Source organism: Pristis pectinata, chromosome 3, assembly GCF_009764475.1.
Source record: "Pristis pectinata isolate sPriPec2 chromosome 3, sPriPec2.1.pri, whole genome shotgun sequence".
Taxonomy (NCBI): Eukaryota; Metazoa; Chordata; class Chondrichthyes; order Rhinopristiformes; family Pristidae; genus Pristis; species Pristis pectinata.
In genome coordinates, this window is record NC_067407.1 from 70,715,692 (window position 1) to 70,739,996 (window position 24,305).

Here is a 24,305-nt window from a genome sequence, read left to right on the forward strand (position 1 = left end):
ACTCCCTATATTCACTGCGCAGGACCTCATCCCTCTTTCTGCCTATGTTGTTGATACCAACATGCACCATGACCTCCGGCTGCTCACCCTCTGCCTTCAGAATGTTCTGCAGTCGCTCCAAGACATCCCTTGTCTTTCAATAACAATTCTTTGCACAGATAGAGAATTGTTTTTGAGTTTCCTCCTTGGACTCGGGGCCCAGTGCCCAGCTGGAATTATAAATATTCATCCTCGAACAATAGGGCGAGCGTGGGTGGGGGCACTCCATATGGAAGGTAAAGGATAGGGGGACTTGGAGGGAAGAGTGGTTGGGGGCTTGGCTGTGTTGGGGTGAACAGTCAGGCTGGGAGTGGTTGGGGTGTGGGGTTTAGTGGGGAGAAGGTACAGGAATGGGGACAGATTTGAACTAGGGATAGTTGAGAGTGGGGGGGGTTGGTGGAAGAGTTGGGGAGGTTGAGCAGGTGGGAGGGGTCAGATGGGAGATGGTTGGAACATGGGTTGGGTGGGGTCAGTGGTGAAGGGGGTCAGGGGAGGGATCAGGTGTGGGAGGGAACCGTGGGAGATGGTTGGTTGGAGGGAGGGAGCGGTCTGAAGTGGAGGGGGTTGTGGGGGGGTTCAGGAGGCAGTTGCTGAGTGGGAGGGATTGGGATCAGGTGGGAGGTTTGGAGAGTGGGAGGAGTCAGGGGAGGGACTGGGGTCGGGGCGTGATGTGGTTGGAGGGTGGGAGGGGTTGGGTGGGGGGATCAGAGCTGGAGGAGGCTGAAGGGGGGCTTCAAGGTGAGAGGGGTCAGGAGATGGTTGGTTGGTGGGAGGGGTGGGGAAGTCTGGGTGAGGAGCGTCAGGAAGGGGTGTGAGGGGTTAGGGTGACAGGTGCTGGGTGCTTGAGCTCATTACCCTCCTTGTCCCGTTCCCTCGGTGATGGATGTCTGCTGTCAGGGTGCTTGTTCAGGGCCTGATTCAAAGAATCACTGTCTGATTGCAGCACAAGAGGCCATTCAGCCTGTTGTGTCCATTCCAGCTTTGTATGGGAACAGTTCGGCTGCTTCCACTCCCCCACCCTCTCTGTAGGTTTCTTGGGGTGGGTGTCAGAGGCCACGGCTGGTTTTCGAAGCAGGTCTCATGACCCAGGACGGTGAAGGGATTTCCTACACAGTCTTTGCTAACACGTGTGCTGTAGGAGGAAGACTCGGACCACACAGACAGTGGTGCTCAAGGCCATATCAGAACTGAAACCTCCCAAACTGCCACATATGATATCAGTCAGTCTTCACAGCTCCCTGTCACTTCTGCATTGGGGAGTTACCTGAGACTTTCCCTGCTGCTCGTCCCAGAAAAGAAAGTCAAAGACCCAAGGATGCACAGGATCCTGGCATTCCTCTTGAGAGGACCCCTCAACCCTGAACTCCTCTCTTAACTTAAGGATCCAAGTTCAGGGAAAGATTCATTCCCACATTTACAGCTCATAAAGATCACCTCTCATTCTACTGAGGTGATCTCATTGAAATGTACAGAATTCTTATGTGGAAACAACAAACTTCTGGAGGAACACAGTGGGTCAGGCAGCATCGGTGGAGGCAGAGGGATGGTTGATATTTCAGGTTGAGACCCTGCATTGGGACTGAGAGTGCAGAAGGGAGATAGCCAGTATAAAGTGGGGAGGGCGAAACAGGGGCTGGCAGGCGGTAGGTGAAACTAGGTGAGGAGGGGGCTGATGTGCAGATGGTGTCTCCAAATTCCTACAGGGCACATCAAGGTAGATATGTAGATGTCTCCTCCAGCTGCAGTGCCTTGAACCAGGGGTCACTGTCTCAAAACAAAGGCTCAGCCACTGGGAGTGAACGAGGACAGGCAGGGACAAGTTAATGAACATGGTGGGACTGATGTGCTGAAATGTGTTTATTTTAATGCAAGGAGTATTGGTAAGGCAGATGAACTTAGATCCTGGATCAGTGCATGGGAATATGATGTTGTGGCCATTGCAGAGATTTGGTTGTGAGAGGGAGAGAACTGGCAGCTCAATGTTCCTGGGTTTCAATGTTTTAGACGTGATAGAGATGTGGAGGTGTGTTGCATGACTAATCAGGGAGAATGTCACAGCTGCACTCAGAGAGGGCATGCTGGAGGGCTCATCCACTGAAGTAATACGGGTAGAGCTCAAAAATAAGAAAGGTGCAATCACCCTGATGGGGTTATACCACAGGGCTCCCAATATCCAGTGGGAGATAGAGGAACAGATATGTCGACAGGTTATGGAAAGATGTAAACGCAACAGGATTTTCATAGTGGGTGTCTTTAACTTCCCCAATATTCCCTAGGACCGCCTTAGTGCAAGAGGGTTAGGTGGGGCAGGCTGTCCAGGTGACTGACCTTTCAGCAGGAGAACATTTAGGAAACAAGGATCACAACTTGTTAAGTTTTAAGATAGCTATGAATAAGGATAAGAATAGACCTTACGGGAAAGTATTAAATTAGGGGAGGGCAAACCATGAGAGTATTAGGCAGGAACCAAGGAGAGTTAATTGGGAAGAGTTGTTTTTGGGCAAGTCCACATCTGACATGTGGAGGGTGTTTAAAGACCAACTGCACAGGACAGGACCAGTAAGAAGGAAGGACAAGGACGGCAAGGTAAGGGAACCTTGGATGATGAGAGAGGTGATGAATTTAGTTAAGAAGGAAAAGGAAGCGTACGTAAGGTTTAGGAAGATAAAATCAAACAGACCCCTTGAGGGTTATAAAGAATCAAGAAAGGAACTCAAGAAGGGAATTAGGAGAGCCAGGAGGGGCCATGAAAAGCCCTTGTCAAGTGGGATTAAAGGAATCCCAAGGCATTCTATACATACATCAAGAGCAAGAGGATAACTAGGGAGAGGGTAGGACCATTCAAGAATAAAGGAGGGAACATGTGCTTGGAGGCGGAGAGTGTGGGCGAGGTCCTAAATGAGTACTTTGCATCAGTATTTACCAAGGAGAAGGACGTGGAGGATAGGGAGATCAATGTGGAGAATGATAATATGCCCGGGCATTTTGAGATAAAGAAAGAGGTAGTGTTAGGTCTCCTAAAAAACATTTAAGTTTGATAAGTCCCCAGGGCCTGATGGGATATACTCCATGTTATAGAGAGAGGCAAGAGATGAGATTGCTGGGGCCCTAACCAAGATCTTTGTGTCCTTTCTAGCCACAGGCAAGGTCACAGAGGACTGGCAAGTAGCCAGTGTTGTTCCTTTGTTCAAAAAGGGAAATAGAGATAATTCTGGAAATTATAGACCAGTGAATCTCATGTCAGTGGTAGGGAAGCTGTTGGAGAGGATCCTTAGGGATGGGATTTACTCACAATTGAATGCAAATGGCCTGATTAGGGACAGTCAGCATGGCTCTGTGTGGGGCAGGTCATTGTCTTACTAACTTGACTGAGCTTTTTGAGGACGTGGCAAAGGTGATCTATGAGGGTAGAGCTGTGGATGTTGTCTACATGGATTTTAGTAAGGCATTCGACAAGGTCCCTTGTCATAGGCTCACCCAGAAGATTAAGATGTGTGGGATCCACGGCAGCTTGGATTCAGAATTGGCTTGCCCACAGAAGACAGACGGTAGTCGTGGAAGGGTGTTACTCTGACTGGGAGTCCGTGACTAGTGGTGTTCAGCAGGGATCTGTACTGGGACCTCTGCTGTTTGTGATATATATAAATGACCTGGATGAAAATGTGGATGGGTGGGTTAGTTAGTTTATAGATGATACAAAGATTGGTTCCTGTGCTGTACTGTTCTATGTTTTTCACCTACAGGGTAGTGAATCTTTGGAATTCTCTACCCAAGAGAGCAGTGAGGACTCAGTCAGCAAGTATATTCAAGCCAGAAATTGAAAGATGTTTGGATGTCGAGAGACCTGAGGTCAGTGCAGGGAAGTGGTCTGAGGTAGGCCTACTTATGCAATGGAGAAGCAGACACAAGGAGCCAAATGGCCGGCTCCTGCTCCTTCTCCGTGTACGTACGTAATCACTGGCAATGCATCATGTGGGTGTATTTTAATCCCTTAGCTGTCAAGGCCAGCACTCCTTCAGTCTTTCTAATATGAAAACAAAACATGCTGGAAATTCCCTGCAGCTCAGGCAGCAGCTGCAGAGAAAGGAGATAAGATAAGGTTTCTTTATTAATCATGTGTACATCGAAACACACAGTGAAATGCATCTTTAGCGTCAAGTGTTCTGGGTGCAGCCTGCAAGTGTCGCCACGCTTCCAGCACCAACATAACGTGGCCACAACTTCCTAACCAGTATGTCTTTGGAATGTGGGAGGAAACCGGAGCACCCGGAGGAAACCCACGCAGACACGGGGAGAATGTACAAACTCCTTACAGACAGCGGCTGGAATTGAACCCAGGTCGCTGGTGTTGTAATAGCATCATGCTAACCGCTACACTACTGTGCCTGCCCTGAAACATGTTTCAGGTCAGAATTCCCAGATCTGTTGAAGGGTCACCCATCTGAAAAGTTGCCTCTGTTCCTCTCTCCACAGCTGCTGCCTGACCTGCTGAGTGTTACCAGCATGCTCTGCTTTTAATTCAGATTTGCAGCATCTGCATTTTTTGATTTCCATTATTTCCTTTACCCCTCTGTGTCCTTTTAATTAGGTGTGCGCACACACACACACTACCCTACTGCCTAGGTTGGTTTATTTGCACATATTAGTCTTTCCAATTACACGCTGACTTCCCTACTGCATGTGTCAGCAAGAAACCTGGATGCGTGCCTTTCTCTCCCATTATCCGAATGGCCTATAAATGCAGGGGATACTTGTGGCCTCTCACAGGATGAACCATGTGGACCTCCTGCAATCATTCCCACTCCCTGTCTCCCTGTACCCACCCTCTGGTAACATCGGGATGAAGGAGCCACAACAGAGACACAGGTGACCGCAGACGCTGGAATCTGGAGCAACAAAACAACCTGCTGGAAGAACTCCGTGGGTCGAGCAGCAGCTGTGGGGGGTGGTGGAGGAAGGAATTGCCGATGTTTCATTCCTGGCACCTTCTGCAGGGATAGTGCTTCCTGGGAATGGGAATGGCTGGCAGGTGCTGCTCTGGGGCATGTGGGAAAGCCAAGGGTCCAAAGGTTTGAGTGTGTCCTGTGGGTGATCTGTGAGCAGGACCAGGTGCAGCAGTCAGCTTCAGTCAGTGGGCCTGGCTTCCTAAACACTCAGCTGACCTTGAGCTCCCTGACTCACAAGCTTATTAAGCCAGTGCCCTTCACAGGGACCCTCTGCTCGGAACATGAAGGCTCAGTTCTTCCTCGCACTTCTCCCTGTGCTGGCTTTGCCCCCGGCTCATGCCGAGGTGGTGGCTGAGTTCAACAACAACAACTGCGCTGAGTTCTTCCGGGGTGGTCTAGAACCACGGGGCCTCGAACCTGCCAACCCCGCCAGGCTGTGCCAACGCCACAAGGGCAGGTATTACTTTGCGGGGCTCTACGACAGGTACCAGCGGATCCCAGTCTACTCTGCACACATCTACGGGTTTAAGTACGACACTGACGACATGCGGACCAAATCGGATAAAACCTGGAAGTACGAGCCTCAGGTAGGTGTAGCTCAGCTGGGACTGCTGGGGAACCTCTTCCGTAGGTGGACCGCTGGCCTGTGTGTGTGGTAGGATCCAGCTGAAGCACGGACAGCCCTTGGGCAGAGACCTGACCCATCGACCGGCAGTGTTCCTTCTTTCCCGGGCAGAAGGTGCTGGACTGACCTGTGACCTCTGACAGCCCATTCACTGACCCTTTCCCCACTCACTGCTCCCTCTCCTGGCGTTCACTGCACCCTCCCTGCTCACTGACCCTCTCCCACTTGTAGACCCCTACCCCAGCCTAACTCTCCTTGCTCATCAGTGCCTCTGTCCCCCATCCACCACTCCCTCCTTCCCTCCCTCCCCCCATTCACCAGTCCCTCCACTTCCCCCATCCACCACTCCCTCCTTCCCTCCCTCCCCCCATTCACCAGTCCCTCCACTTCCCCCATCCACCACTCCCTCCTTCCCTCCCTCCCCCCCATTCACCAGTCCCTCTCTTCCCCACTCACCAGCCCTTCCCCACTCACTAGCTTCCTCCTCATCTCTCCCCCCCAACCCCTTCCTCAGCCCTGGACTGAATGGGGTCCCTGGCTCAGTCTGGGACCCGAGAGGTACAACACATGGTTTATTTCCCACCTCACTGGTGACAGGAACTCCTCCCGCCATGCCCTGGTGCCCTGTAATCTTCTGCCATTCACACCCGTTACACTGACCATCCTGGTGAGCACATAGCTCATCCCACAGAGCCTGTCGTGCCAGCAGGGGCAGAGCAAGTGAAGAGTGGGCTGGGGTGGGATGTGGACGACTGCAGTGTGAGGCCGGTCAGGATTGTTCATGTCACCCCGTGGGGCCACGAATTATCAATAAATTATCCATAACTGCTGCTTGAGAAATGGTTTGGGTTAATGAAATTATTTGGGGATCAGAGAGAGAGAGTGCGAGAGGCAGGGAGTGAGAGAGAAAGGCTGAGAGGGAGGGGTGGGAAGGAAAGGGAGACACTGGGGGGAAAAATTGTAAGGGGGGACAGGGTAGAGGGAGAGAATGATAGAGGGAAAGGAGAGAGAATGGGCGAGACAATGAGGGCCTGAGTGATAGGGGGAAAGCGGGAAGGTAAGGGTGGGTGGGAGAGAATGAGAGGGAGAGAGTGTGAGAAGGGGAGAGTGGAAGTGGGACAGAAGGAAAGTCTGATGGAGAAAGAACTGCAGGGTAGGAATGCAGCCAGGATGAGTGGGGATGAGTGGGCATGAAAGCGTGGGCCCCTCCTATACTGACCTACAATCTTTTCAATGCTTATCTGGTGGCTAATCTGACACCGGTGTTGAAGGTGAAGCCTGATACAGAGGCTGCTATTCACTGGGAAATTCTCAGCAGGCAATAGGTAATTGGTTTATTATTGTCACATGTACTGAGGTACAGTGAAAAGCTTTGTTTGCGTATTATCCAGACAGATTGTTCTATACAGAAGTACATTGAGGTAGTAAAAAGGAAAACAGAATGCAGAAATAAGGTGTTACAGTTACAGAGAAAGTGCAGTGCCAGTAGACAAATAAAGTGCAAGGGCCACAACGAGGTAGATCGGGAGATTAGGAGATTTTCTTTATCGTACAAGAGGTCTGTTTGAGAGTCTGATAACAGTGGGATAGAAGCTGTCCTTGAGCCACTGACAGGAGGTGTTAACTCCAGTTCCCCCCCACAGATGTGAAGTATTTCCAGTAGCTTCCTCCTTTATTCCCCGCAGCCTTTGTGTTGTTGACCGGCCGATGTTTTGGCTGGTCAGGGGTGGGGTGATTCCTGAGTGACGTGTGTGTTGGAGCCATCCTGTGACCGCTCCCTCTTTCCACCAGCTGGTTAACCAGAGTGCTGGTGCCGACATGAGCCGTATAACACGAGATGTGAAGAACCAGCTGGCCGTCCGGCAGAGCCAACCAGTGGAGGTCAGGTACGACAACCGATACTACGGCACCTTCTACAGCCGAGGACACCTGAACCCCAGCAGCTACCAGGGCAGTTACACCAGCCGCAGTGCCACCTACACCCTCACCAACACTGTGCCTCAGTCCCAGGCCTTCAACGGTGGTCCCTGGGCCCAGCAGGAACGGACGACGGCCCAGCTCCTCCAGCGGCAGTGTGCCAACGTGGTGGTGCACCTGGTGACGGGGGCCGTGCCCTACCGCCAGGACGTGTGGATCCCCGGGCAGGAGGACCACAGGGTGGCTGTCCCTCAGCTCGTCTGGTCAGCCTACTGCTGTGCCGGGGGCAAGAGCGGCGCTGCCTTGGCACACAACGACGGAAAGGACCCAGCCGGCCTGGGACCGGGCCTGGAACCTCTCCAGCCCGGGGAGATACGGGTCCTGGGGGTGCCAGAGCTGGAGCGGGCACTGCAGGCGAGGCTGCACCCTGAAGGACGGGTGAAGATCTTCCCTGCAGGATGCCACTAACTCCCCCAGTCCCTGGCATGGCCAGAGGGCACCTGACCAACTCTCGTTGACCGGCACAGCGCAGGAACAGGCCCTTCAGCCCACCATGTATGTTCCAACCATGGTGCCAACCCAAACTAAATTACCCCTGCCTGCACATGATCCAAATCCCTCCATCCCTGCATATTCATGTGCCTGTCTAAACGCCTCTTCAACACCACTATCGTATCTGCTTCCACCACCACCCTTGGCAGTGTGTTCCAGGCACCTATTAATCTTTGTGTGGGGTTAAAAAAGGACTTACCCTATTTTTGTCCAAGTCATACACACAAAATCACCACCACTGATCCCTGGGAAATCTCATTTTCTCTCCCTCTTAGGCCCACTGCTCTTCTTTCTGGCACTGCAGTGAAACTGATTGCACATTAGCACCCCCCCCCCCACCCCAAAGCTCACCCCCTGGTGTCCAGGCCTCATGGCCTTGGGTGATCCGGTTTTGTGCCACATCCTAATGACTTGCTGGTTGGTAGTATGCAAGTGGGGTAAAATCTGGGGGGAATTGATGGGAATGTGGGGAGAATAAAATGGGATTGGTACAAATGGGTGGTTGATGGTCAGCACGGACTTAGTGGGCTGAAGGGCCTGTATCCCTGCTGTCTGACTCTATGGTTCTTCAGGTTGGGTGACATTTGTTACGGAATCTGTACTGTTGCAATTCTAATGCTTTAACTTGCTCTGCCAACAACTTTATTGCGCTTCATTAAATAAAACTTGTACCAATACTTCAGCTATGAAACAGTGTTTATATCATTATTGAACTTATTATAATGGTTACATCCTCTATCTCCTTATTCTTCCCAGAGTGGTCTCTGCCCACGTTGGTCACAGAACCATTTGTGCTCTTCTGCAGTTGTACTGACCCTCCCGTGGAACTGCTCTTGGCTATGAGGCTCCTCATCTCTGAACCTTGGGGGGCCTCATCCTGAAACTTGGGGGTTCTCATCTCGGACTTGAGTAAGACAAGGTCGCTCATGGTGGGTTGATCAGGAAGATGGGATCCACGGTGACTTAGTGGTTTGGATTCATAGAAGACAGGGATGGAAGGGTGTTATTTTGGCTGGACGTCCTTAACCAGTGGTGTTCTGTAGGGGGATTAGTGCTGGTACCTCTGTTGTCTGTGATATATATAAATGACTTGGGCAAAAATGTAGATGAGTGGGTTAGTAAGTTTACAGACAACACAAAAATTGGTGGAGTTGTGGACAGAGAAGAAGGTTGTCAAACGATATATTAGGATATAGATCAGTTACAGATATGGCAGACAAATGTCAGATGGAGTTTAATCTGGGCAACTGTGAAGTCTTGTACTTTTGGTGTTACGGACTCAGTGAATGTCCCTTTAAGATAGAGAGTGTGTGTGGGGCGTGCTTACGTCGATAGGAGATAAAGGACGTAATGACGTTGTTGAAGAAGAAGAAGAAGAAGGAGAGAGAGAGAGAGAAGGGAGAGAGACACCAGCCTGCTAGTTTTCTCTATCGATGGATGAGAAACAATAACTGTGTCTGCCACAGAAATCCATGTATGGAAATTGGAAGTAATCCGGTGGAGTTCACTTTGTTGCTGACCTGTAGAAGGAAACAGGTATTTGTGTGTGGACGACCACGATTCGGATGCTTTTCGGGGTGAGAGAGTCACTACCGAGTAAACACTGAAGTGTCGTTTGGGTTCCATCGTAGACCATTTGGAGTTCGTATTTACTCTCTCTATGTTTCTCTACGTCTACGTCTTATCTTCAGACAACGGTGGTTGTTGAAGAAGCCCTTGCTCATGTTTCACCTAATGGCTTGCGGAACTGAACTTTAAGAACCATTCCTGAACTTGGAGTTTGGGACTTTGTCACACACACACAAAGAGTTTAGTTTTGGGGTTAACGTTCAAGGTTTAACATTTTTGAATTCTAACATACTAACATTTTTACTTTTATTTTACGTATTATCATAAGTAGTAATTAATAAAATAGTTTTTAACACTGAATCATGCTCAGTGTGTTTATTTTGTTGCTGGTTCGTGACATTGGGAGGTCAAATGTAAGGGGAAAGTACACAGTCAGTGGCAGGACCATTGCAAGCACTGATGGACAGAGGGATCTTGGGGTCCGAGTCCATAGCTCCCTATAACTGGAACACAAATAGATAGGGTGGTAAAGAGGGCATTTGCCATGCTTGCCTTCATTGGTGGGGGACTGAATATAAGAGTCAGGAAGTTATGTTGCAGCTGTACAAAACTTTGGTTAGGCCGCATTTGGACATTTGTGTGCACTTCTGGTCACCCCGTTACAGGAAGTATGTGGAGGTTTTGGAAAGGGGGCAGAAGTTGTTCACCAGGATGCAGCCTGGATTTAGAGAGTTTTTGTCACAGGGAAGAGGTTGGACAAAATTGGATTGTTTTTTGTGGAGCACCGGAGTCTGAGGGGAGACCTGAGAGAAGTTCACAACATTATGAGAGGCATCAATAGGGTAGATAGTCAGAGTCTTTTTCCTTAGGTAGAAATGTCAAATACTAGAGGACATGCATTAAAGTTGAGAATGGGAATGTTTAAAGGAGATGTGCGGGGTAGATTTTTTTACACAGAGAATGGTGGGTGCCTGGAACGGGCTGCCAGGGGAGGTGGTAGAAGCAAATACGATGGTGGTGTTTAAGAGGCATTTCGACAGGCACTGAACAGGCAGTGAATGGAGGGATATGGATCATGTGCAGGCAGATTGGTCTAGTTTAATCTGGCATTGTGTTCGGCACAGACATCGTGGGCTGAAGGGCCTGTTCCTGTGCTGAACTGTTCCATGTAACTATTTGGGACCATTACCTCCTCACTACTTCGTTATATTGTACCTCATGTGATCTGGTTGTAGCCAATCAAAAGTGCTGGATATATTACCCAATTACAGAGTGATGTAAACACTGTTGTTCCTGTAAATGGACCACACTTTTCACTCATGTTGAGGTGTGTTACCATTCCCAGGTTCAGTCACTGATTTAATCTTTCAGGTTTCCTTGGTTGCTGTACTAGGGTTGCTGATGCTCCTGGTTCAGATCACTGTGTCGCGTCTCATCCTGGTTCTCTTCTGTGTCTGATCTGAAGTCATCTTCTGTGATGTCCTCAGGTTTGCAGAACTGTCAGGGGCCCCAGTTGCATCAAGTACAGATACCGTTGGTCTGAGGCACAATCCTGGTGTTGCCTCTAACACACACCGTATATCCTGGGACCACTGGAGGGGGGGGCACTCTCCAAACTCCCAGTTTCTGGTACCCTGGCTGCAGTGTGCTTGCAGTGCTTGTACTGAATTCCCCAACTTTGGGTAACTTTCTCTTGCTCTCTGTACCAGAACTGGCCATTTCCACCTGTCATTATTTTGGCCACAGGGCCTACCTACAGGGCCTGTCCTACAGTGAGACTATTAGCAACACCTTACACAGATGAAGAAACATAATGTGCTTGTAATTCCCCAATTAACACATTTGGCCTCACCTTATCAGAGATATTCCCTTTGTTCTACTATTCCTCCCCCACATTCTCTGCTACTGAAAACTAATTTGTTTTCTCTTCCCCATTTCTAATAAAGGGTCTGGCATCTGAAAGGTTAAATGCTTCTCTCTCCACATATGCTGCCTGACCTGCTAAGTGTTTCCAGCATTTTCTATTTTACTTCTCTGTATCCTGCCCCGGGTGTTTTGACCATGCATTCTGTGCCTCATGGATCAGTCCTGTACTAGGCTTGGATGAGTGCAGGAGTTGCCACGTAAGCCCCTATGCAGTGCAGTATCTGAAGTGGAGCTGGCCACCCCATGGCCTACGGTGGTTGCCAAGGAGCTGTAGGAAACCTGCCTTTAGAGCAACTTTGAGAATTCTGACTGCTTGTGCCATGGCAACACTTGAAGTGGTGTGACATGGGACTGTGCTCTACTGGCTGTTCCAGGACACATCCTAGTTGGAGGCCTTCAACTGGGTCACAGATGCTTTCTCATCTACCCGAAGCCCACTGGTGTTCCAGTGCAAGGACACGTCCCTGATCAACTGTTGCAGACTGGCACAGCCAAGGTCCAGCACTACAAGGGACACAATGGAGCTTAGTGTTGCTGCTGCGAAGGCTCCATGGTGAAAGGCGGCGGGTTAAGGCTTTGCTGCGATTGCAGACGGAGGGAGGGGGGGGTGCTGGAACCTGGGTGAAACCCAGTGAAGTTTGCTGATGGAATGTTTGTAAAGTAAATATAACCTGATACTGACTGTAATAACACGACTACTGCTGACAAATGTTCTGAATGTATCTGCAATTCTTTATTTATAAATTTTTTTTTTGGAAAAAAAAGTGTTTTGCATTAACCTTAATCTGCTTCCATGCCCCTTACAAGCAAATGGAGTCCGGATTGCGAGCGCCTTCTGCTACTCCCCCTCTCGTTCTTGCCCCAGTGACTTCAGCTCTCCCGCGTAGTGTGACCCCGCCCACCCTCTGTATCAAAACCCTCGCTACTGTGGCCCGCCGGTGCAAGTGGAGACTGTGTCCCCTGGCCTTTCATAATTGTCCACTCCCCAATCCTGTCTTCCTACCCCTGTTGCGGGCGGCCGCTGGCGCCTCCAGCCGTGGGCGCTGGGTAATTGCACAGGCCTTTGTCCACGTGTGCCTCAGACCGCGGCGGAGTTTAGGACCCCACGTCACCCCGCAGCGCACCCCGGCCTGCCGCGGGCTTCCTGTGACGTCACAGGCTCCGCTATGTAAGGGGGCGCGGTGATGAGGCGCAGCCTTTCCGTGATGGCGGGCGGTGGTGCAGGGAGCAGCTGTCCCGGGCTCCTCATGGCCCCCTCTCCCCCGGCGCCTAGCACAGGCACCCCGAGCCCCGGTAAGCACCTCAGCCGCGCCCTGAGAGTAGGTGCTTGGGCCCGAGCCCCGGGCTGTGGGTAGGCGGGAAAGGGGGTGAGGGGGCGGTGGCAGGCCGGCCGGCCCGGGCTGAGCAGGAGCCCGGGGAGAGCCGTGGACCGGGGCAGACGGCCGCTTGGGGGAACAGATGCTCGGGGATTTGGGGTCTGTGCCCGCCATGTACGGGGAGGGGATAGCGGTGTGGTGGGCTTCAGACCGCTCGGGTGGCGCCTGGGGTGGGTGGATGACCGCCCTCGGCCGGATGACTGAAGGCCTGTGGCGTGATGCCGGCGAGCAGCGGGGAACCGGGTGTGAATATGGAGGCGGTGGCCTGGGGGCAGGGTGTCCACCCAAAACATCGATTTTCCTCCATAGATGTCTGAACTGCTGAGTTTCTCCACCTCCTCTTGTGTTGCTCTTGGGTCTGAGGGTTTTTCTCTCTCTCTCCACGGATGGTATTGGTTTATTATTGTCATTTGTACCGAGGTACAGTGAAAAGCTTGTTATACGAACCGATCGTAAGGTCAATTCATTACTCAGTGCAGTTACATTGGGTTAGTACAGAGTGCGTTGAGGTAGTACAGGTAAAAAAAAAGTAATAGTACAGAGTAAAGTGTCACAGCTACAGAGGAAGTGCAGTGCGATAAAGTGCAAGGTCGCAACAAGGTAGATCGTGAGGTCAGAGTCCATCTCATGGAATAAGGGAACCGTTCAATAGTCTTATCACAGTGGGGTAAAAGCTGTCCTTAAGTCTGGTGGTACGTGCCTTCAGGCTCCTGTATCTTCTACCTGATGGAAGAAGAATGTCCCGGGTGGGTGGGGTCTTTGATTATGCCGGTCACTTCAAGACAGCAAGAGGTAAAGACTGAGTCCAGGGAGGGGAGTCTGGTGTCCGTAATGCTCTGGGCTGTGTCCACAACTCTGCAGTTTCTTACTGTCATGGGCAGAGCAGTTGCTGTACCAAGCCGTGGTATATCCAGATAGGATGCTTTCTATGGTGCATCTGTAAAAGTTGGTGAGTCAAAGGGGACAAACCAAATTTCTTTAGCCTCCTGAGGAAGTAGAGGTGCTGGTGAGCTTTCTTGGCCGTGGCATCTACATGATTTGACCAGAGCAGGCTGTTGATGTTCACTCCCAGGAACTTGAAGCTCTCGACCTTAGCACCATTGATGTCGACAAGTGCATGTACACCGCCCCTTTCTTGAAGTCAATGACCAGCTCTTTAGTTTTGTTGACATTGAGGGAAAGGTTGTTGTCATGACACCATTCCACTAAGCTCTTTACCTCCTTCCTGTACTCCGACTCATCGCTGTTTGAGATACGGCCTACAATGGTGGTATCATCTTCAAACTTGTAGATGGAGTTAGAGCAGAATCTGGCCACACAGTCATGAGTGTATAGGGAATAGAGTAGAGGGCTGAGAACGCAGCCTTGTAGACCTGCCTTTTGATCTTTCGTTGGTCCCTTGGGTTTAAGGAAGATCTGGTTCCCTTCCAGCTTTGTGGGATAAGGGTGCTTGATGGAGTGGGCTGGTGGATAGCCCATGCAGTGTTTTTTTTGGTGTCATGGTCATGCAGCAGGTCCTGGTGAATCTCCTCTGCATCCTCACCCATGCAATTTTGTCATTCCTAGAATTTGGCAACCAGAACTTTGTATGCTACTCCAGCTGCCAGACCAATGTTTTGTGTAGATGTATCATATCCACCTTGCTCTTGTATTTTGTGCCCTAACTTAGAAGGCAAGTATTCCATATGTTGCCTTTACCTTGTCTATGTGTTTTCTCCTTTAGGGACCTTTGAGGGCCCTCTGTTCTTTCCTGTTTTTGATAATCCTTGGAGACCTACCATTTGTTGTTCCTGAAGCAAGAATCTAATGCTCTGTCTCCACTTCAAATCTCAGATCACTCCATATCTGAGAAAGTGAATCTGGTTGTGACTTTGGCTTTGAGTGTTGCCCACTGGTTGGACTACTGATTTCCTGGTCTGGGATATTTTAAATCCATAAACCATTTTTCTATTTTTGTAGGTGTTTGCTACACAGATGTTGGAACTCCCGAGCCAGGTATGTGGAAGTAGCTTTGCTTTTGCAAGTTTGAATGCTTTTTTGTACACTTGGAAACTTTTGGCGGGGAGGGCTTTGGGTTTGGTGAAATAGCATGCCTCCTAGGATGGAGTACAATGACTGTGTGTACAGTTTGAGTATTATTCAGTTGGAGAAGAATTGAGCTTTGTCTCTCAGCAACTATAGCAGTTTTCCTTGCTATCCAGTCTCCTGTTTTAAAAGCACCTATCCTTGTTTTATTTAGGGCTTCTCCCCTCAGGGACTTTATGCTATTCGAATGGGCAGGTAAGGGTGCACTGAAGGATGGCTGAACTTGGGCCTGATCCTCCTGATCAACTGAAGTAAGTGGGTATAGCTAGTCCAGCTGTCTTACTGGTAATTGACGTTCATGGTTGGGTACTGTAGATTATAACAAGTGATTTGCAGCTTAGTGCAAGACTAGGAGGGGAATTGATCTCTGGAACTGTCTTGTTGCCTCCTAGTGTGAAGTTCGTCTATGTTCACTAGAGAAATTCTTACTGAGTTATGGTGCTAGAATCCATGGCACAGGCCTTCCCTGACTTCTGTCTCATTGCTTATTCTGACTTGGGAGGATGCCATTCATCTTGTGGTGTTCATGCCAGTTCCTAGCAGATCAATCCCACACCCCCTCTTTTTCTTAGGTAGTTTTGAATAACCAGGTGTTGAGGTTGAAGTGAGTGCTTTACTTGTCATTGGAGGCTGTGCTTGTATTGATGCTGGCTAGTTTGGTGTTCACTGGAGTCTTGGTCTTGTCAATGACAAATCCCAAACCTGAAGTTCTGATTGGGGGATAAAACATGGTTATGACTGCTGAGATTTGACCAAGTGTCTGATGTGATGTCTTATTGTTGCAAAGTGATCTAATAGCACTCTGCTTCTCTTAGGTATTTGTGAACCTGATTTCCACATTTTCTGGAACAGATTACGCTGAAGCTTGACGTTTGATGGGTGCAGGTAACTATTTTACACAAAAATGCTGGAAATACTCAGCAGGGCAAGAGCATTAACAGGTGAGAAATGGTCAGTCTTTCAGTTTGGTGATCCTTTGTTACAGGAAACATAAACTGTTTCTCTCCACAGGTGCTGCCTCTCCTGCTGAATACTTCTTGCATTTATTTCAGATTTCCAGCATCCTCAGTTTTATTGCCTGCATTACATTTGGCACCAGTCCTGTAGTTCCAGCTTGTCCAGTACACTCATTCACACTACCACACAATCTCCAAGGCGGGGTAATGCAGAGTAACGGCAACACAGTTGCTGACTTTGCAGCTGCCAGCCAGGGTACCTGCCAACCCCTAGGCTTCTGCAGGAATAGGAATCAAGACAGGGCAGCCCTTTGAGTGTTGCATCTCCAATTACTGGAGCTCAATGTAGGCATGGTTCTAAGACCAGTGGCCTTTTTTTATAATGTGGAGAATTGTGGCCAGATTTTGGCTACCAGCTCTCCAATAAGATAACCTCGTGCTACATCCGCTGCTAAGGGGATAAACTACAAATTGAACAATTCCATCAAATGTTATTGATGTTAAATCAAAGATATTGACATTCATTTGCACAGAACTCAAACCCAGAGTTACAAGATCCAGCTTCTTGTCAGTGGAATCTTACTGGAGCCATTCCAATTTATCCTGCTCACGTCCTCCATTGTTCTGTAATTTTTTGCTTTTTAAGGATTGGCCTTTGAATTAATTTGAATCTGATTCCAGTATTCTTTCAGATAATGGTGTCCAGATTGTAACAGGCTTCATTAATTTTTTGTTTATTGGAAATGGCCCCCTCCACCTGTGTGACATTACAAGGTTTTGATACTACTCAGTGGGGAAGGTGGTGTTCCCTTTACATTTTATTACCCATTTCCCTTGTTTCCAGCAATGTATTTTGAATCATTGTTGTATTTAGATATCTGGCAGCTGAATTGGGCCAGGCTTGGTGCTCCTGTTTGCATCCTAGATCAGCCCTGGACATGGAGCTTGCCATTTGTCTCTGAGGGCTTGGCAGTTACCACATTTCCCTCAAATAGCCTCTTCCCCTGTGGCAGAAGAGCTTTGGACCTGGAGCTTCAGACTTGATGTCACTCCTGGCTTTGCAATATATACATGTAAAGTGGGGCTCTTCTATAATTGACTGGTAACCTCTGAGTGCGAGAGAAACATGGGTTGTTTTGGATAACTAGGCAGGTGTGGAGGTTGAGTTCTTTAGTTGTCATTAGAGGGTGTGCTTGTACTGATGCTGGCTTGTTTGGTGCTCACTGAATCCTTGGTCTTGTTGATGATAAGTATCCCAAACCTGAAGTTCTGATGAACAAACATACAGATCTGACTGCTGAGGTTTCACCAAGAGCCTGATGTGGTGATGTCCAGTGTTATGAAGTGATCAATAGCACTGTTTCTCTTGGGTGTTGATGAACCTGATTTCCACATTCCCTGCAATGGATGACTCAAGTTTGGTGTCTACATGTGCAGGTAAATATTTTAGAATTGAAAATGTTGTAATTACTTGGCAGGTCAAAGCAGCATCTGACAAGCAAGGAACCGTCAATATTTCTATTTGGTGACAGTTCATCAGAGCTAGGAAGAATTGAGAATCAAATATTTTAGCCTGTGAGTGGATGGAGAACAAAACATGTGGGATGGGGATTAGTGTTGGAGGCTTGTTGATCATTGCTGATCCACCTGCAGATGTAAATGGATGATGATAACAGAAGGAGAAAATGCCAGAACTAAAACTGCTATCTCAACTAAAAATGCTGGTGGAGACCGGGTAGCATCTGTGGAGGAAGAAAAACTCAGTTGATATTTCAGCTTAATGACCTTTGATCAAACTGGCCAGTTCTGCTGCAGACTGGAAAGTTGGTTATCTGGAAACTATTGAATTGTGAGTCCTGAGGGCTTTAGTACATCTAGTCAGGAGAAAAGATGCTCTTCCTTGTGCTGGACTTTGTTGAAACAGTGTCAGAGGCTGAGCACAGAAGTTGGGATGGTGGATTGTACTTACAGGCAGCTGGAAGCTCAGTCATTTGTGGCAGTATTTCCCCAAAAGACTGCCCAATCTGAGCACCAAATAAAATGTACTGAATTGGAAAAATGCAAGTGAATTGCTGCTTCGTGTGGAGGTGTTTGGGTTCCTGGGTGGTGGAAGCAGAGGTAGCAGGGCAGGTGCTGGGGAAGGAGTGGGTGTTGGAGATGTGAGTGAGGTTGTTGTGGAGGGAATGGTCCTTTCAGAATGCTGGTGGGTAAGAATGTGCCTGGTGGTCCCATGCACAAATTGTGTGGAATCATCAGTTGAATATGGTGGGAAATTTGGTATAAGGGAGCTACTTCTGGTGGAAGGTGGAGTGGGCCATCTCTTCTGCAAGAGACCCACTTCTGCACTAATTCAAGCTAAAATTTGGGCACAATAATTCCAAGTGAGTTTCTTCTAGCTTGGGTAGTGATTTATGCAGGATCTGATTGCTCAGATTACCATCCTGATGGTTTCCAGCTGCATGTTTAAATGACTGTTACATTTTATTCTTAAATTGTGCCCTAACCCTTTCAGTCCATTGTGTGGTTGAAGCTCTTGCTGAGTGATGTTTCCACTGGGATGAAATAACTGAACACACAAGATGCCTGTGCTCCAGAGATGATAATCAGCTTCCACGATGTACTTGCAGCAGCACCTGAATGTAAGAAGAACTAAATGTTACAACTTTGCACTTAGTTTAAGTAGCAGTCTATGAAGCTGCATGTTTAATTGCTGAAAGTCACTGTACCTCTAAAATACTTTTTGTTTTCAGCAGTGTAACTGGATTGGATGAAAGTTCTATTGCAGCCATGGGTGAGTATTAACATTTAATATGGCTGTTGAATATCAGCTGGGGGAAATGATATCCCATTGTAGTCTAATCAGTGCCACCACCTCAAATCTTGTGAATACAACAGATTGGAAATCATTGTCTTACTGTTTAGGCTTGTTCTGCTTCAATGTTTAGGTGCTTGCCCATTGGGGTTTGGATTAAAGCTGCCCAGTATTGGACAGAGTGCTGCTCCCATCCTAGACAGCCTTCACCTGAAGCAGTTCTTTGGAACCCAGCCCTGCAGTGGTGACTATCAGCTTTGGCTGGTGATTAGAGTTCTGCCTGATCTGCAGGTGCTGATACAAGTTCTGGTGACTTGGTGCACATTATGCACAATTCTGAAGGGAAGTGGAATTTGCTGGTCTGGGACCTCTGGGTCTGTATGCATCAGTTGCTGCTGACTTGTTACTACCTGGTTTAACAAATGCATTGTCAGAAAGCATTGGATGTCCTCTGCTATCCTGGCATTGTGGCTAGGTTTAGAAGGCAAATTTGATAGCTGAGACTACTTTGAACTCTTAATGTAAGGTGGCATGTGCCAGCTATTCAACATGCCAGATTACATTGTGCTGAAGCTGTGGCTTTATGCTTTCTTTTTCAGGCATGTTGTGACCTCTGTACTGAAGAGAATACGAAATCAACATTGCAGGCATGTTGCATTCTGTAATCTGAAGATGTTCAAGAAAATTTAATGGCTGTGCCTGCTAAATGAGAATTAAAGTTGTTGAAACAAAGCTGTTTGTATGTTGTCCTTGAGGTTTATTTTTACACAATTATGGAGCATGAAAGTGTAATAAAGCACCAAAATCAAATAGGATGGATTTCAAATGGGTGCTTTAACTATATTTAATTTAAAACAAAAGAACAATGGTGTTGCTTTTTAATGATTTTGAATTCTCAATAGTCTAAATTGTATGAAACTTGCTGCTGACCTGAACACTTCTGACCCCTCCATATAGTGTAAAATGGGTGACTAGCAGAATGATAGTGATCTTCCCCAGGTGGAAAGAGTTGTGGTTACTATGGGATGGGCTTTTCTGTTCCAGAACTGTCAGTGGAATGTAATGTCCTGCAGAGCCAACCCACTTGTGCAGGAGCTGATTAGTGTTTTCAGTCATCAGGGTCAGCGTGGAAGGCCTACAGTACTTGGATTTTAGGCTGGCTCTCCATTATAATGTTTACATCCATTCCCCTGGAGGTACTGTATCTGCCCAGCTGAGCTGTTTTTCCCTGCCACCCTTCTGCCCCAATGAAGTGATTGGGTTAAACCAAAAGTGGCTCTACCCTTTATTCAGAAGGCTTTGGCTCTCCTGGATTCATTGAGATGCAAACAGTATTCTGCTGTGCAGTGCCAACCTTTGGAAATCTGAGAGGAAAATGGTATTCTGGCCCCTCCTTGTCATGGTGTGGAGTGGTCAATATAAAAGGTTTGAAAGTAACCTCTCCTGCTTAGCAAGCTGTCTGATAGAATTAAATGGCATGAGATCAGTAATGTTTCACATGAACTCTTGTGCAGTGTTTTGCTCCCTCCACAGTTGAATATAAGATTACTCTGCTCTAATTGATTATTTTACATGGCACAGTTTTGTATTCAATTTAAAGTATCAGTTATGGAATTGAGGGAGGAGGTGGTGAGAAGGAAGTTTGGAGTGTTTTCACTGGTAACAAGTTGTACAATTTGTGTGGTGATGTGCCCATTTGGCTTCCTTTATTTCCTTGGATATCAAACATTGCTCAATATTGGGGTGGCGCAGTGGGAAGAGTGGCTGCCTCTCAGCTGCAGCAACCTGGATTCAATCCTGACCTCAAGTTTACATGCTCTCCCTCCGTGACTGTAGGTTTCTGGGTGCTCCATTTTCTCCCACATCCCAAAGACACAGCCAAGTTAATTGGCTGCTGTAAAAAGTTCCCTGTGTAGGTGAGTGGTAGAATCTGGGAGTTCTTGGGAATGTGGAGGGAATAAAATGGGCTTTGTTTAAATGTGTGCTTGATGGTGGGCTGAAGGGCCTTTCCATGTTACATTGCACTTGGTTTGTGTTGTGGTCGGTTTGATTTGTTGTCTTTGGGTGTTAAACTTGTCCAGTTGTTGTGGAAGAGTTGCTTTGTCATGGCTACTATTTAACTTCCCATTCCTTTGCTGGAGATAGTTGGTCTGTGCTAGTGGTGGTCGTGCTGTTTGCACATTAGTTGCTGTTAGTAAAATGAACTCTTTCCTGTGGAGTTCTTTGGAGTATTCTGCAATTGAGCAGTGCTCAAAATCCAATTTATCACTGCCCACAAGAGGGAAAAAATTAACGATAAACACATTGGATTGGATGAGAAATAACCTGTTGTCAGCAATTGTAGAGAAAATGCTGGACTCTATAATGGAAGTTATAATGAAAGTAATAGACCTTCAAGAATAATAAGATTGAAAACAAACATTTATGAAAGGTAAGTAACTAACCTGCTAGAATGCTTTGACAATATGATCAGTAGAATTGAGGAGGAACTAGGGCATGTCTATTGGATTTCTGGGAGGCTTTCGATTAAGACCCCACAAGGTTGGTCAATAAGATTAGACTGCATGCAAATGGAGGTAATCCAGTGTAACCAGAATAATGGAGTTGTTCTGAGAAGACTGTATTGTGATTTTTTTTTTTCCCCATAACACAAACCCCCTCTTCATTGAATCCCAGGAGTTGCAGTGGAAATGCATTCATATGGGAAGTTCTCAACAGTAATGCCCTATGAGTTTGCAGTCTATAGGCAAGGGAATTCTGATTGTATTGTAGGCAGAAGAGGAAGGGTGGTTTTAATTAACTAGAAATGGAGGTGTAGTAAGACGTGGATAGAGAATTGGTTATTTGATAAAGCAAAGTGAATCAAATTGTTACCTTTTGAATACTACAGTGATTGGTGTTTAAGCTCTAGCTATTCTCAGTGATTTATCTGAGGGAACCAAGTGCCATATTTCCAAGTTTGCTGAATTTTGAACAAGGTTATCATTGAGAGAATGGAGGATGTCTTGGGGGGTGGGCAGAAGTATGGGCAAGCTGACTGGGTGAGAACATGGCAGATCTAATATAATTTAGAATAAGGAAGTTCTTGACTTTGTTAAAGTTGAGTATTTGTTAAATGATGTGTAAAGGCTGTTTCTATATGTCATCGAAGGCTAATATTCAGGAACAGCAAGGTATTAGGTGGGCAAATGTTAGCCTTTGAGAAGGATTCCTTATTGAAATAAGGAAGTATTTTTACAGTTCTATAGGGCTTTGAGTCTACATCTGGAGTTCTGTGTAGTTTTTCTTTTGCCAAGAAAGAACGTCCTTGGGTAAGAGACCATATGCCTAAATCCAATCTCCTACAGAGGGATTGAATTAAGATTTGAGATTGGTTCCAGGGGCAGTTAATTTGCTGTGTGGCAGGATTGAATTGACAGGGACTATTATTTAGAGTTTAGTATGGGAGGTGATCTCATTGGAATTTACAAAATTCTTTGAGCTCAATAGAAGTAGGGAGAATGTTTCTTCTAGCTGAGGTGTGTAGGCCCAGGGTGCACAATCCTAAAGGTAGCAACAAACAATTTGCTGAAAGAACTATCAAGCAGCATCTGTGGGAAGAAAGGAATTGTCAATATTTCAGATCAAAATCCTGCATCAGGGTTGTGAGGAGAGATGGCCAGTACAATGAGAAGGAGTGGCAAAAAAGAATTGAAGTGGTTGGTGGACTGAAGGGTGTAAGATGACATGCAGGTTGTGCTGGGTAGGGGAGGTGAGCAGGGATGGAGTTGGAAGATAGTGGCAGGTGAATGATGGAGGCACAGGAAAAAGGGAAAAAACAGATGGAGTAAGGTGGGGGGGATGGGAGTGTGAAGATAGGAGACAGCTGCTGGAGGGAGATGAGGAACACAGGTACCAGTGGATTTGTAAGTAAAGGAGATGAGAACCTGAACCATTGGGGGGGAGGTGGAGTGAACTGCAGTTGGAACCAGGTTGGGGGGGGGGGGGGACCTGTGTGAAGTGGGTGGATAGAATGAGGAGGGGGATGAAGATGGGTAAAGGGGGGCTGGGGTATGTGTGGGAAAGGGAACAAATATGGGAAGATCAGAAGTGGGTGGGGGAGAAAAGGGTTACCTAAAACTGGATATTCATGCCTTTGGGTTGTAGACTTCCCAGGTGGAATATAGTGTTCTTTCAGTTTGCATTGGCTTCATCCTGGCAGTGAAGAAGGCCAAGGATGGATAGGTCATAGTGGGAAGGGGAGTTGAAATGGTCTGCAACTGGGAGCTCAGGATGGCCATTGCAGACTGAGTGTAGGTGTTCTGTGAAACCATTGCCCACTCTGCACTTGGTCTCACTGATGTAGTGGAGGCCACAGTGGGAGCATTGAATGCAGTAGACAAGGTTGGAAGAGATGTAGGGACAAGTGTTACATCTATTGTGAGGGCAGGGATCAGGAAGGGATGGATGTGGAGGGATGAGTGGACCAGGGAGTCACAAAGGCAGTGGTCCCTGTGGAAGGCAGAAAAGGATGGGGGAGGAGATGTGGTGGGATTCTACTGCATCTTGTGGAAATGACAATTTTTTTCTGACGCGTCTCTCCCTTTTCTAGATCTGTCTCCGTTACAGGAGACAAACTATCCACTGGTATTTACTATAAACCCACCAACTCCCACAGCTACTTAGACTACATCTCTTCCCACCCTGTAAGGTTGCCATTCCTTTGAGTTTGTCTCCTCCATTCTACTCTAAGATGAGGCCTTCCATTCCAGGACTTCTGAAATGTCCTTTTTCAGGAAGCATGGCTTCCCTTCTGCAATGGTTGATAGTATCCAATCTCGCATCTCCTCTGATTTTTGTACTTCTGCTCTCACCCTGCCTCCTCCCAGACAAGAGTTCCTGAATCCTCACTTTTCACCTCAGAAGCCTTTGTCCAGCACATCATCCTTCATCTTTTCTGCCAGCTGCAATGAGATCCCACCACCATTTTCTCCCCACCCCTTTCTGCCTTCTGCAGGGACCACTCCCTCTATGACTCTGGTCTGCTCCCAGTTGTAGACCATTTCAACTCCCCTTCCCATTCCCACACTGACTAGTCCACCTTTTGGCCTTCTCTACTGCCAGGATGAAGCCCAACACAAACTGGAGGAACAGCACCTTGTATTCTGCCTTGGTAGTCTACAACATAATGGTATGAACACTGAGCTTTCCAATTTTAGGTAACCCTTTTTCTCCCCTGCCCCAACCCCCTCCAGTCCTCCCATTTTTGTCCCCTTTCCCCCACACCCCCCAGCTCCCCTTCACCCATCTTTGTCCCTCCACCCACTTCACACATGTCCCCCCTCCAAAAAAAAATCTAGTTCCAACTGCTGTTCACCTCTCCCCTAATGGTTTCCAACTCACTTTAACATCCGAATCTGACAAATACATGAACTCTGATCTCAGTACCATCCAAATGTGCCTCCTTTTGGAGCAGTCATGAGCCAGGGATTCCCAGGAGCTTACAGGGATGTTGCTTCTCAG

The 24,305-nt window shown here is 47.8% G+C and overlaps 1 non-coding gene across 1 annotated transcript; it reads left to right on the top strand.

Moving 5' to 3' along the window:
- The first annotated feature begins 17,226 nt into the window (after positions 1-17,226).
- On the top strand, positions 17,227-17,295 carry LOC127568987 (small nucleolar RNA SNORD50). Its single transcript, XR_007956119.1, has one exon. It is a non-coding gene; the product is annotated as a small nucleolar RNA SNORD50 (small nucleolar RNA).
- The last annotated feature ends 7,010 nt before the right edge of the window (positions 17,296-24,305 follow it).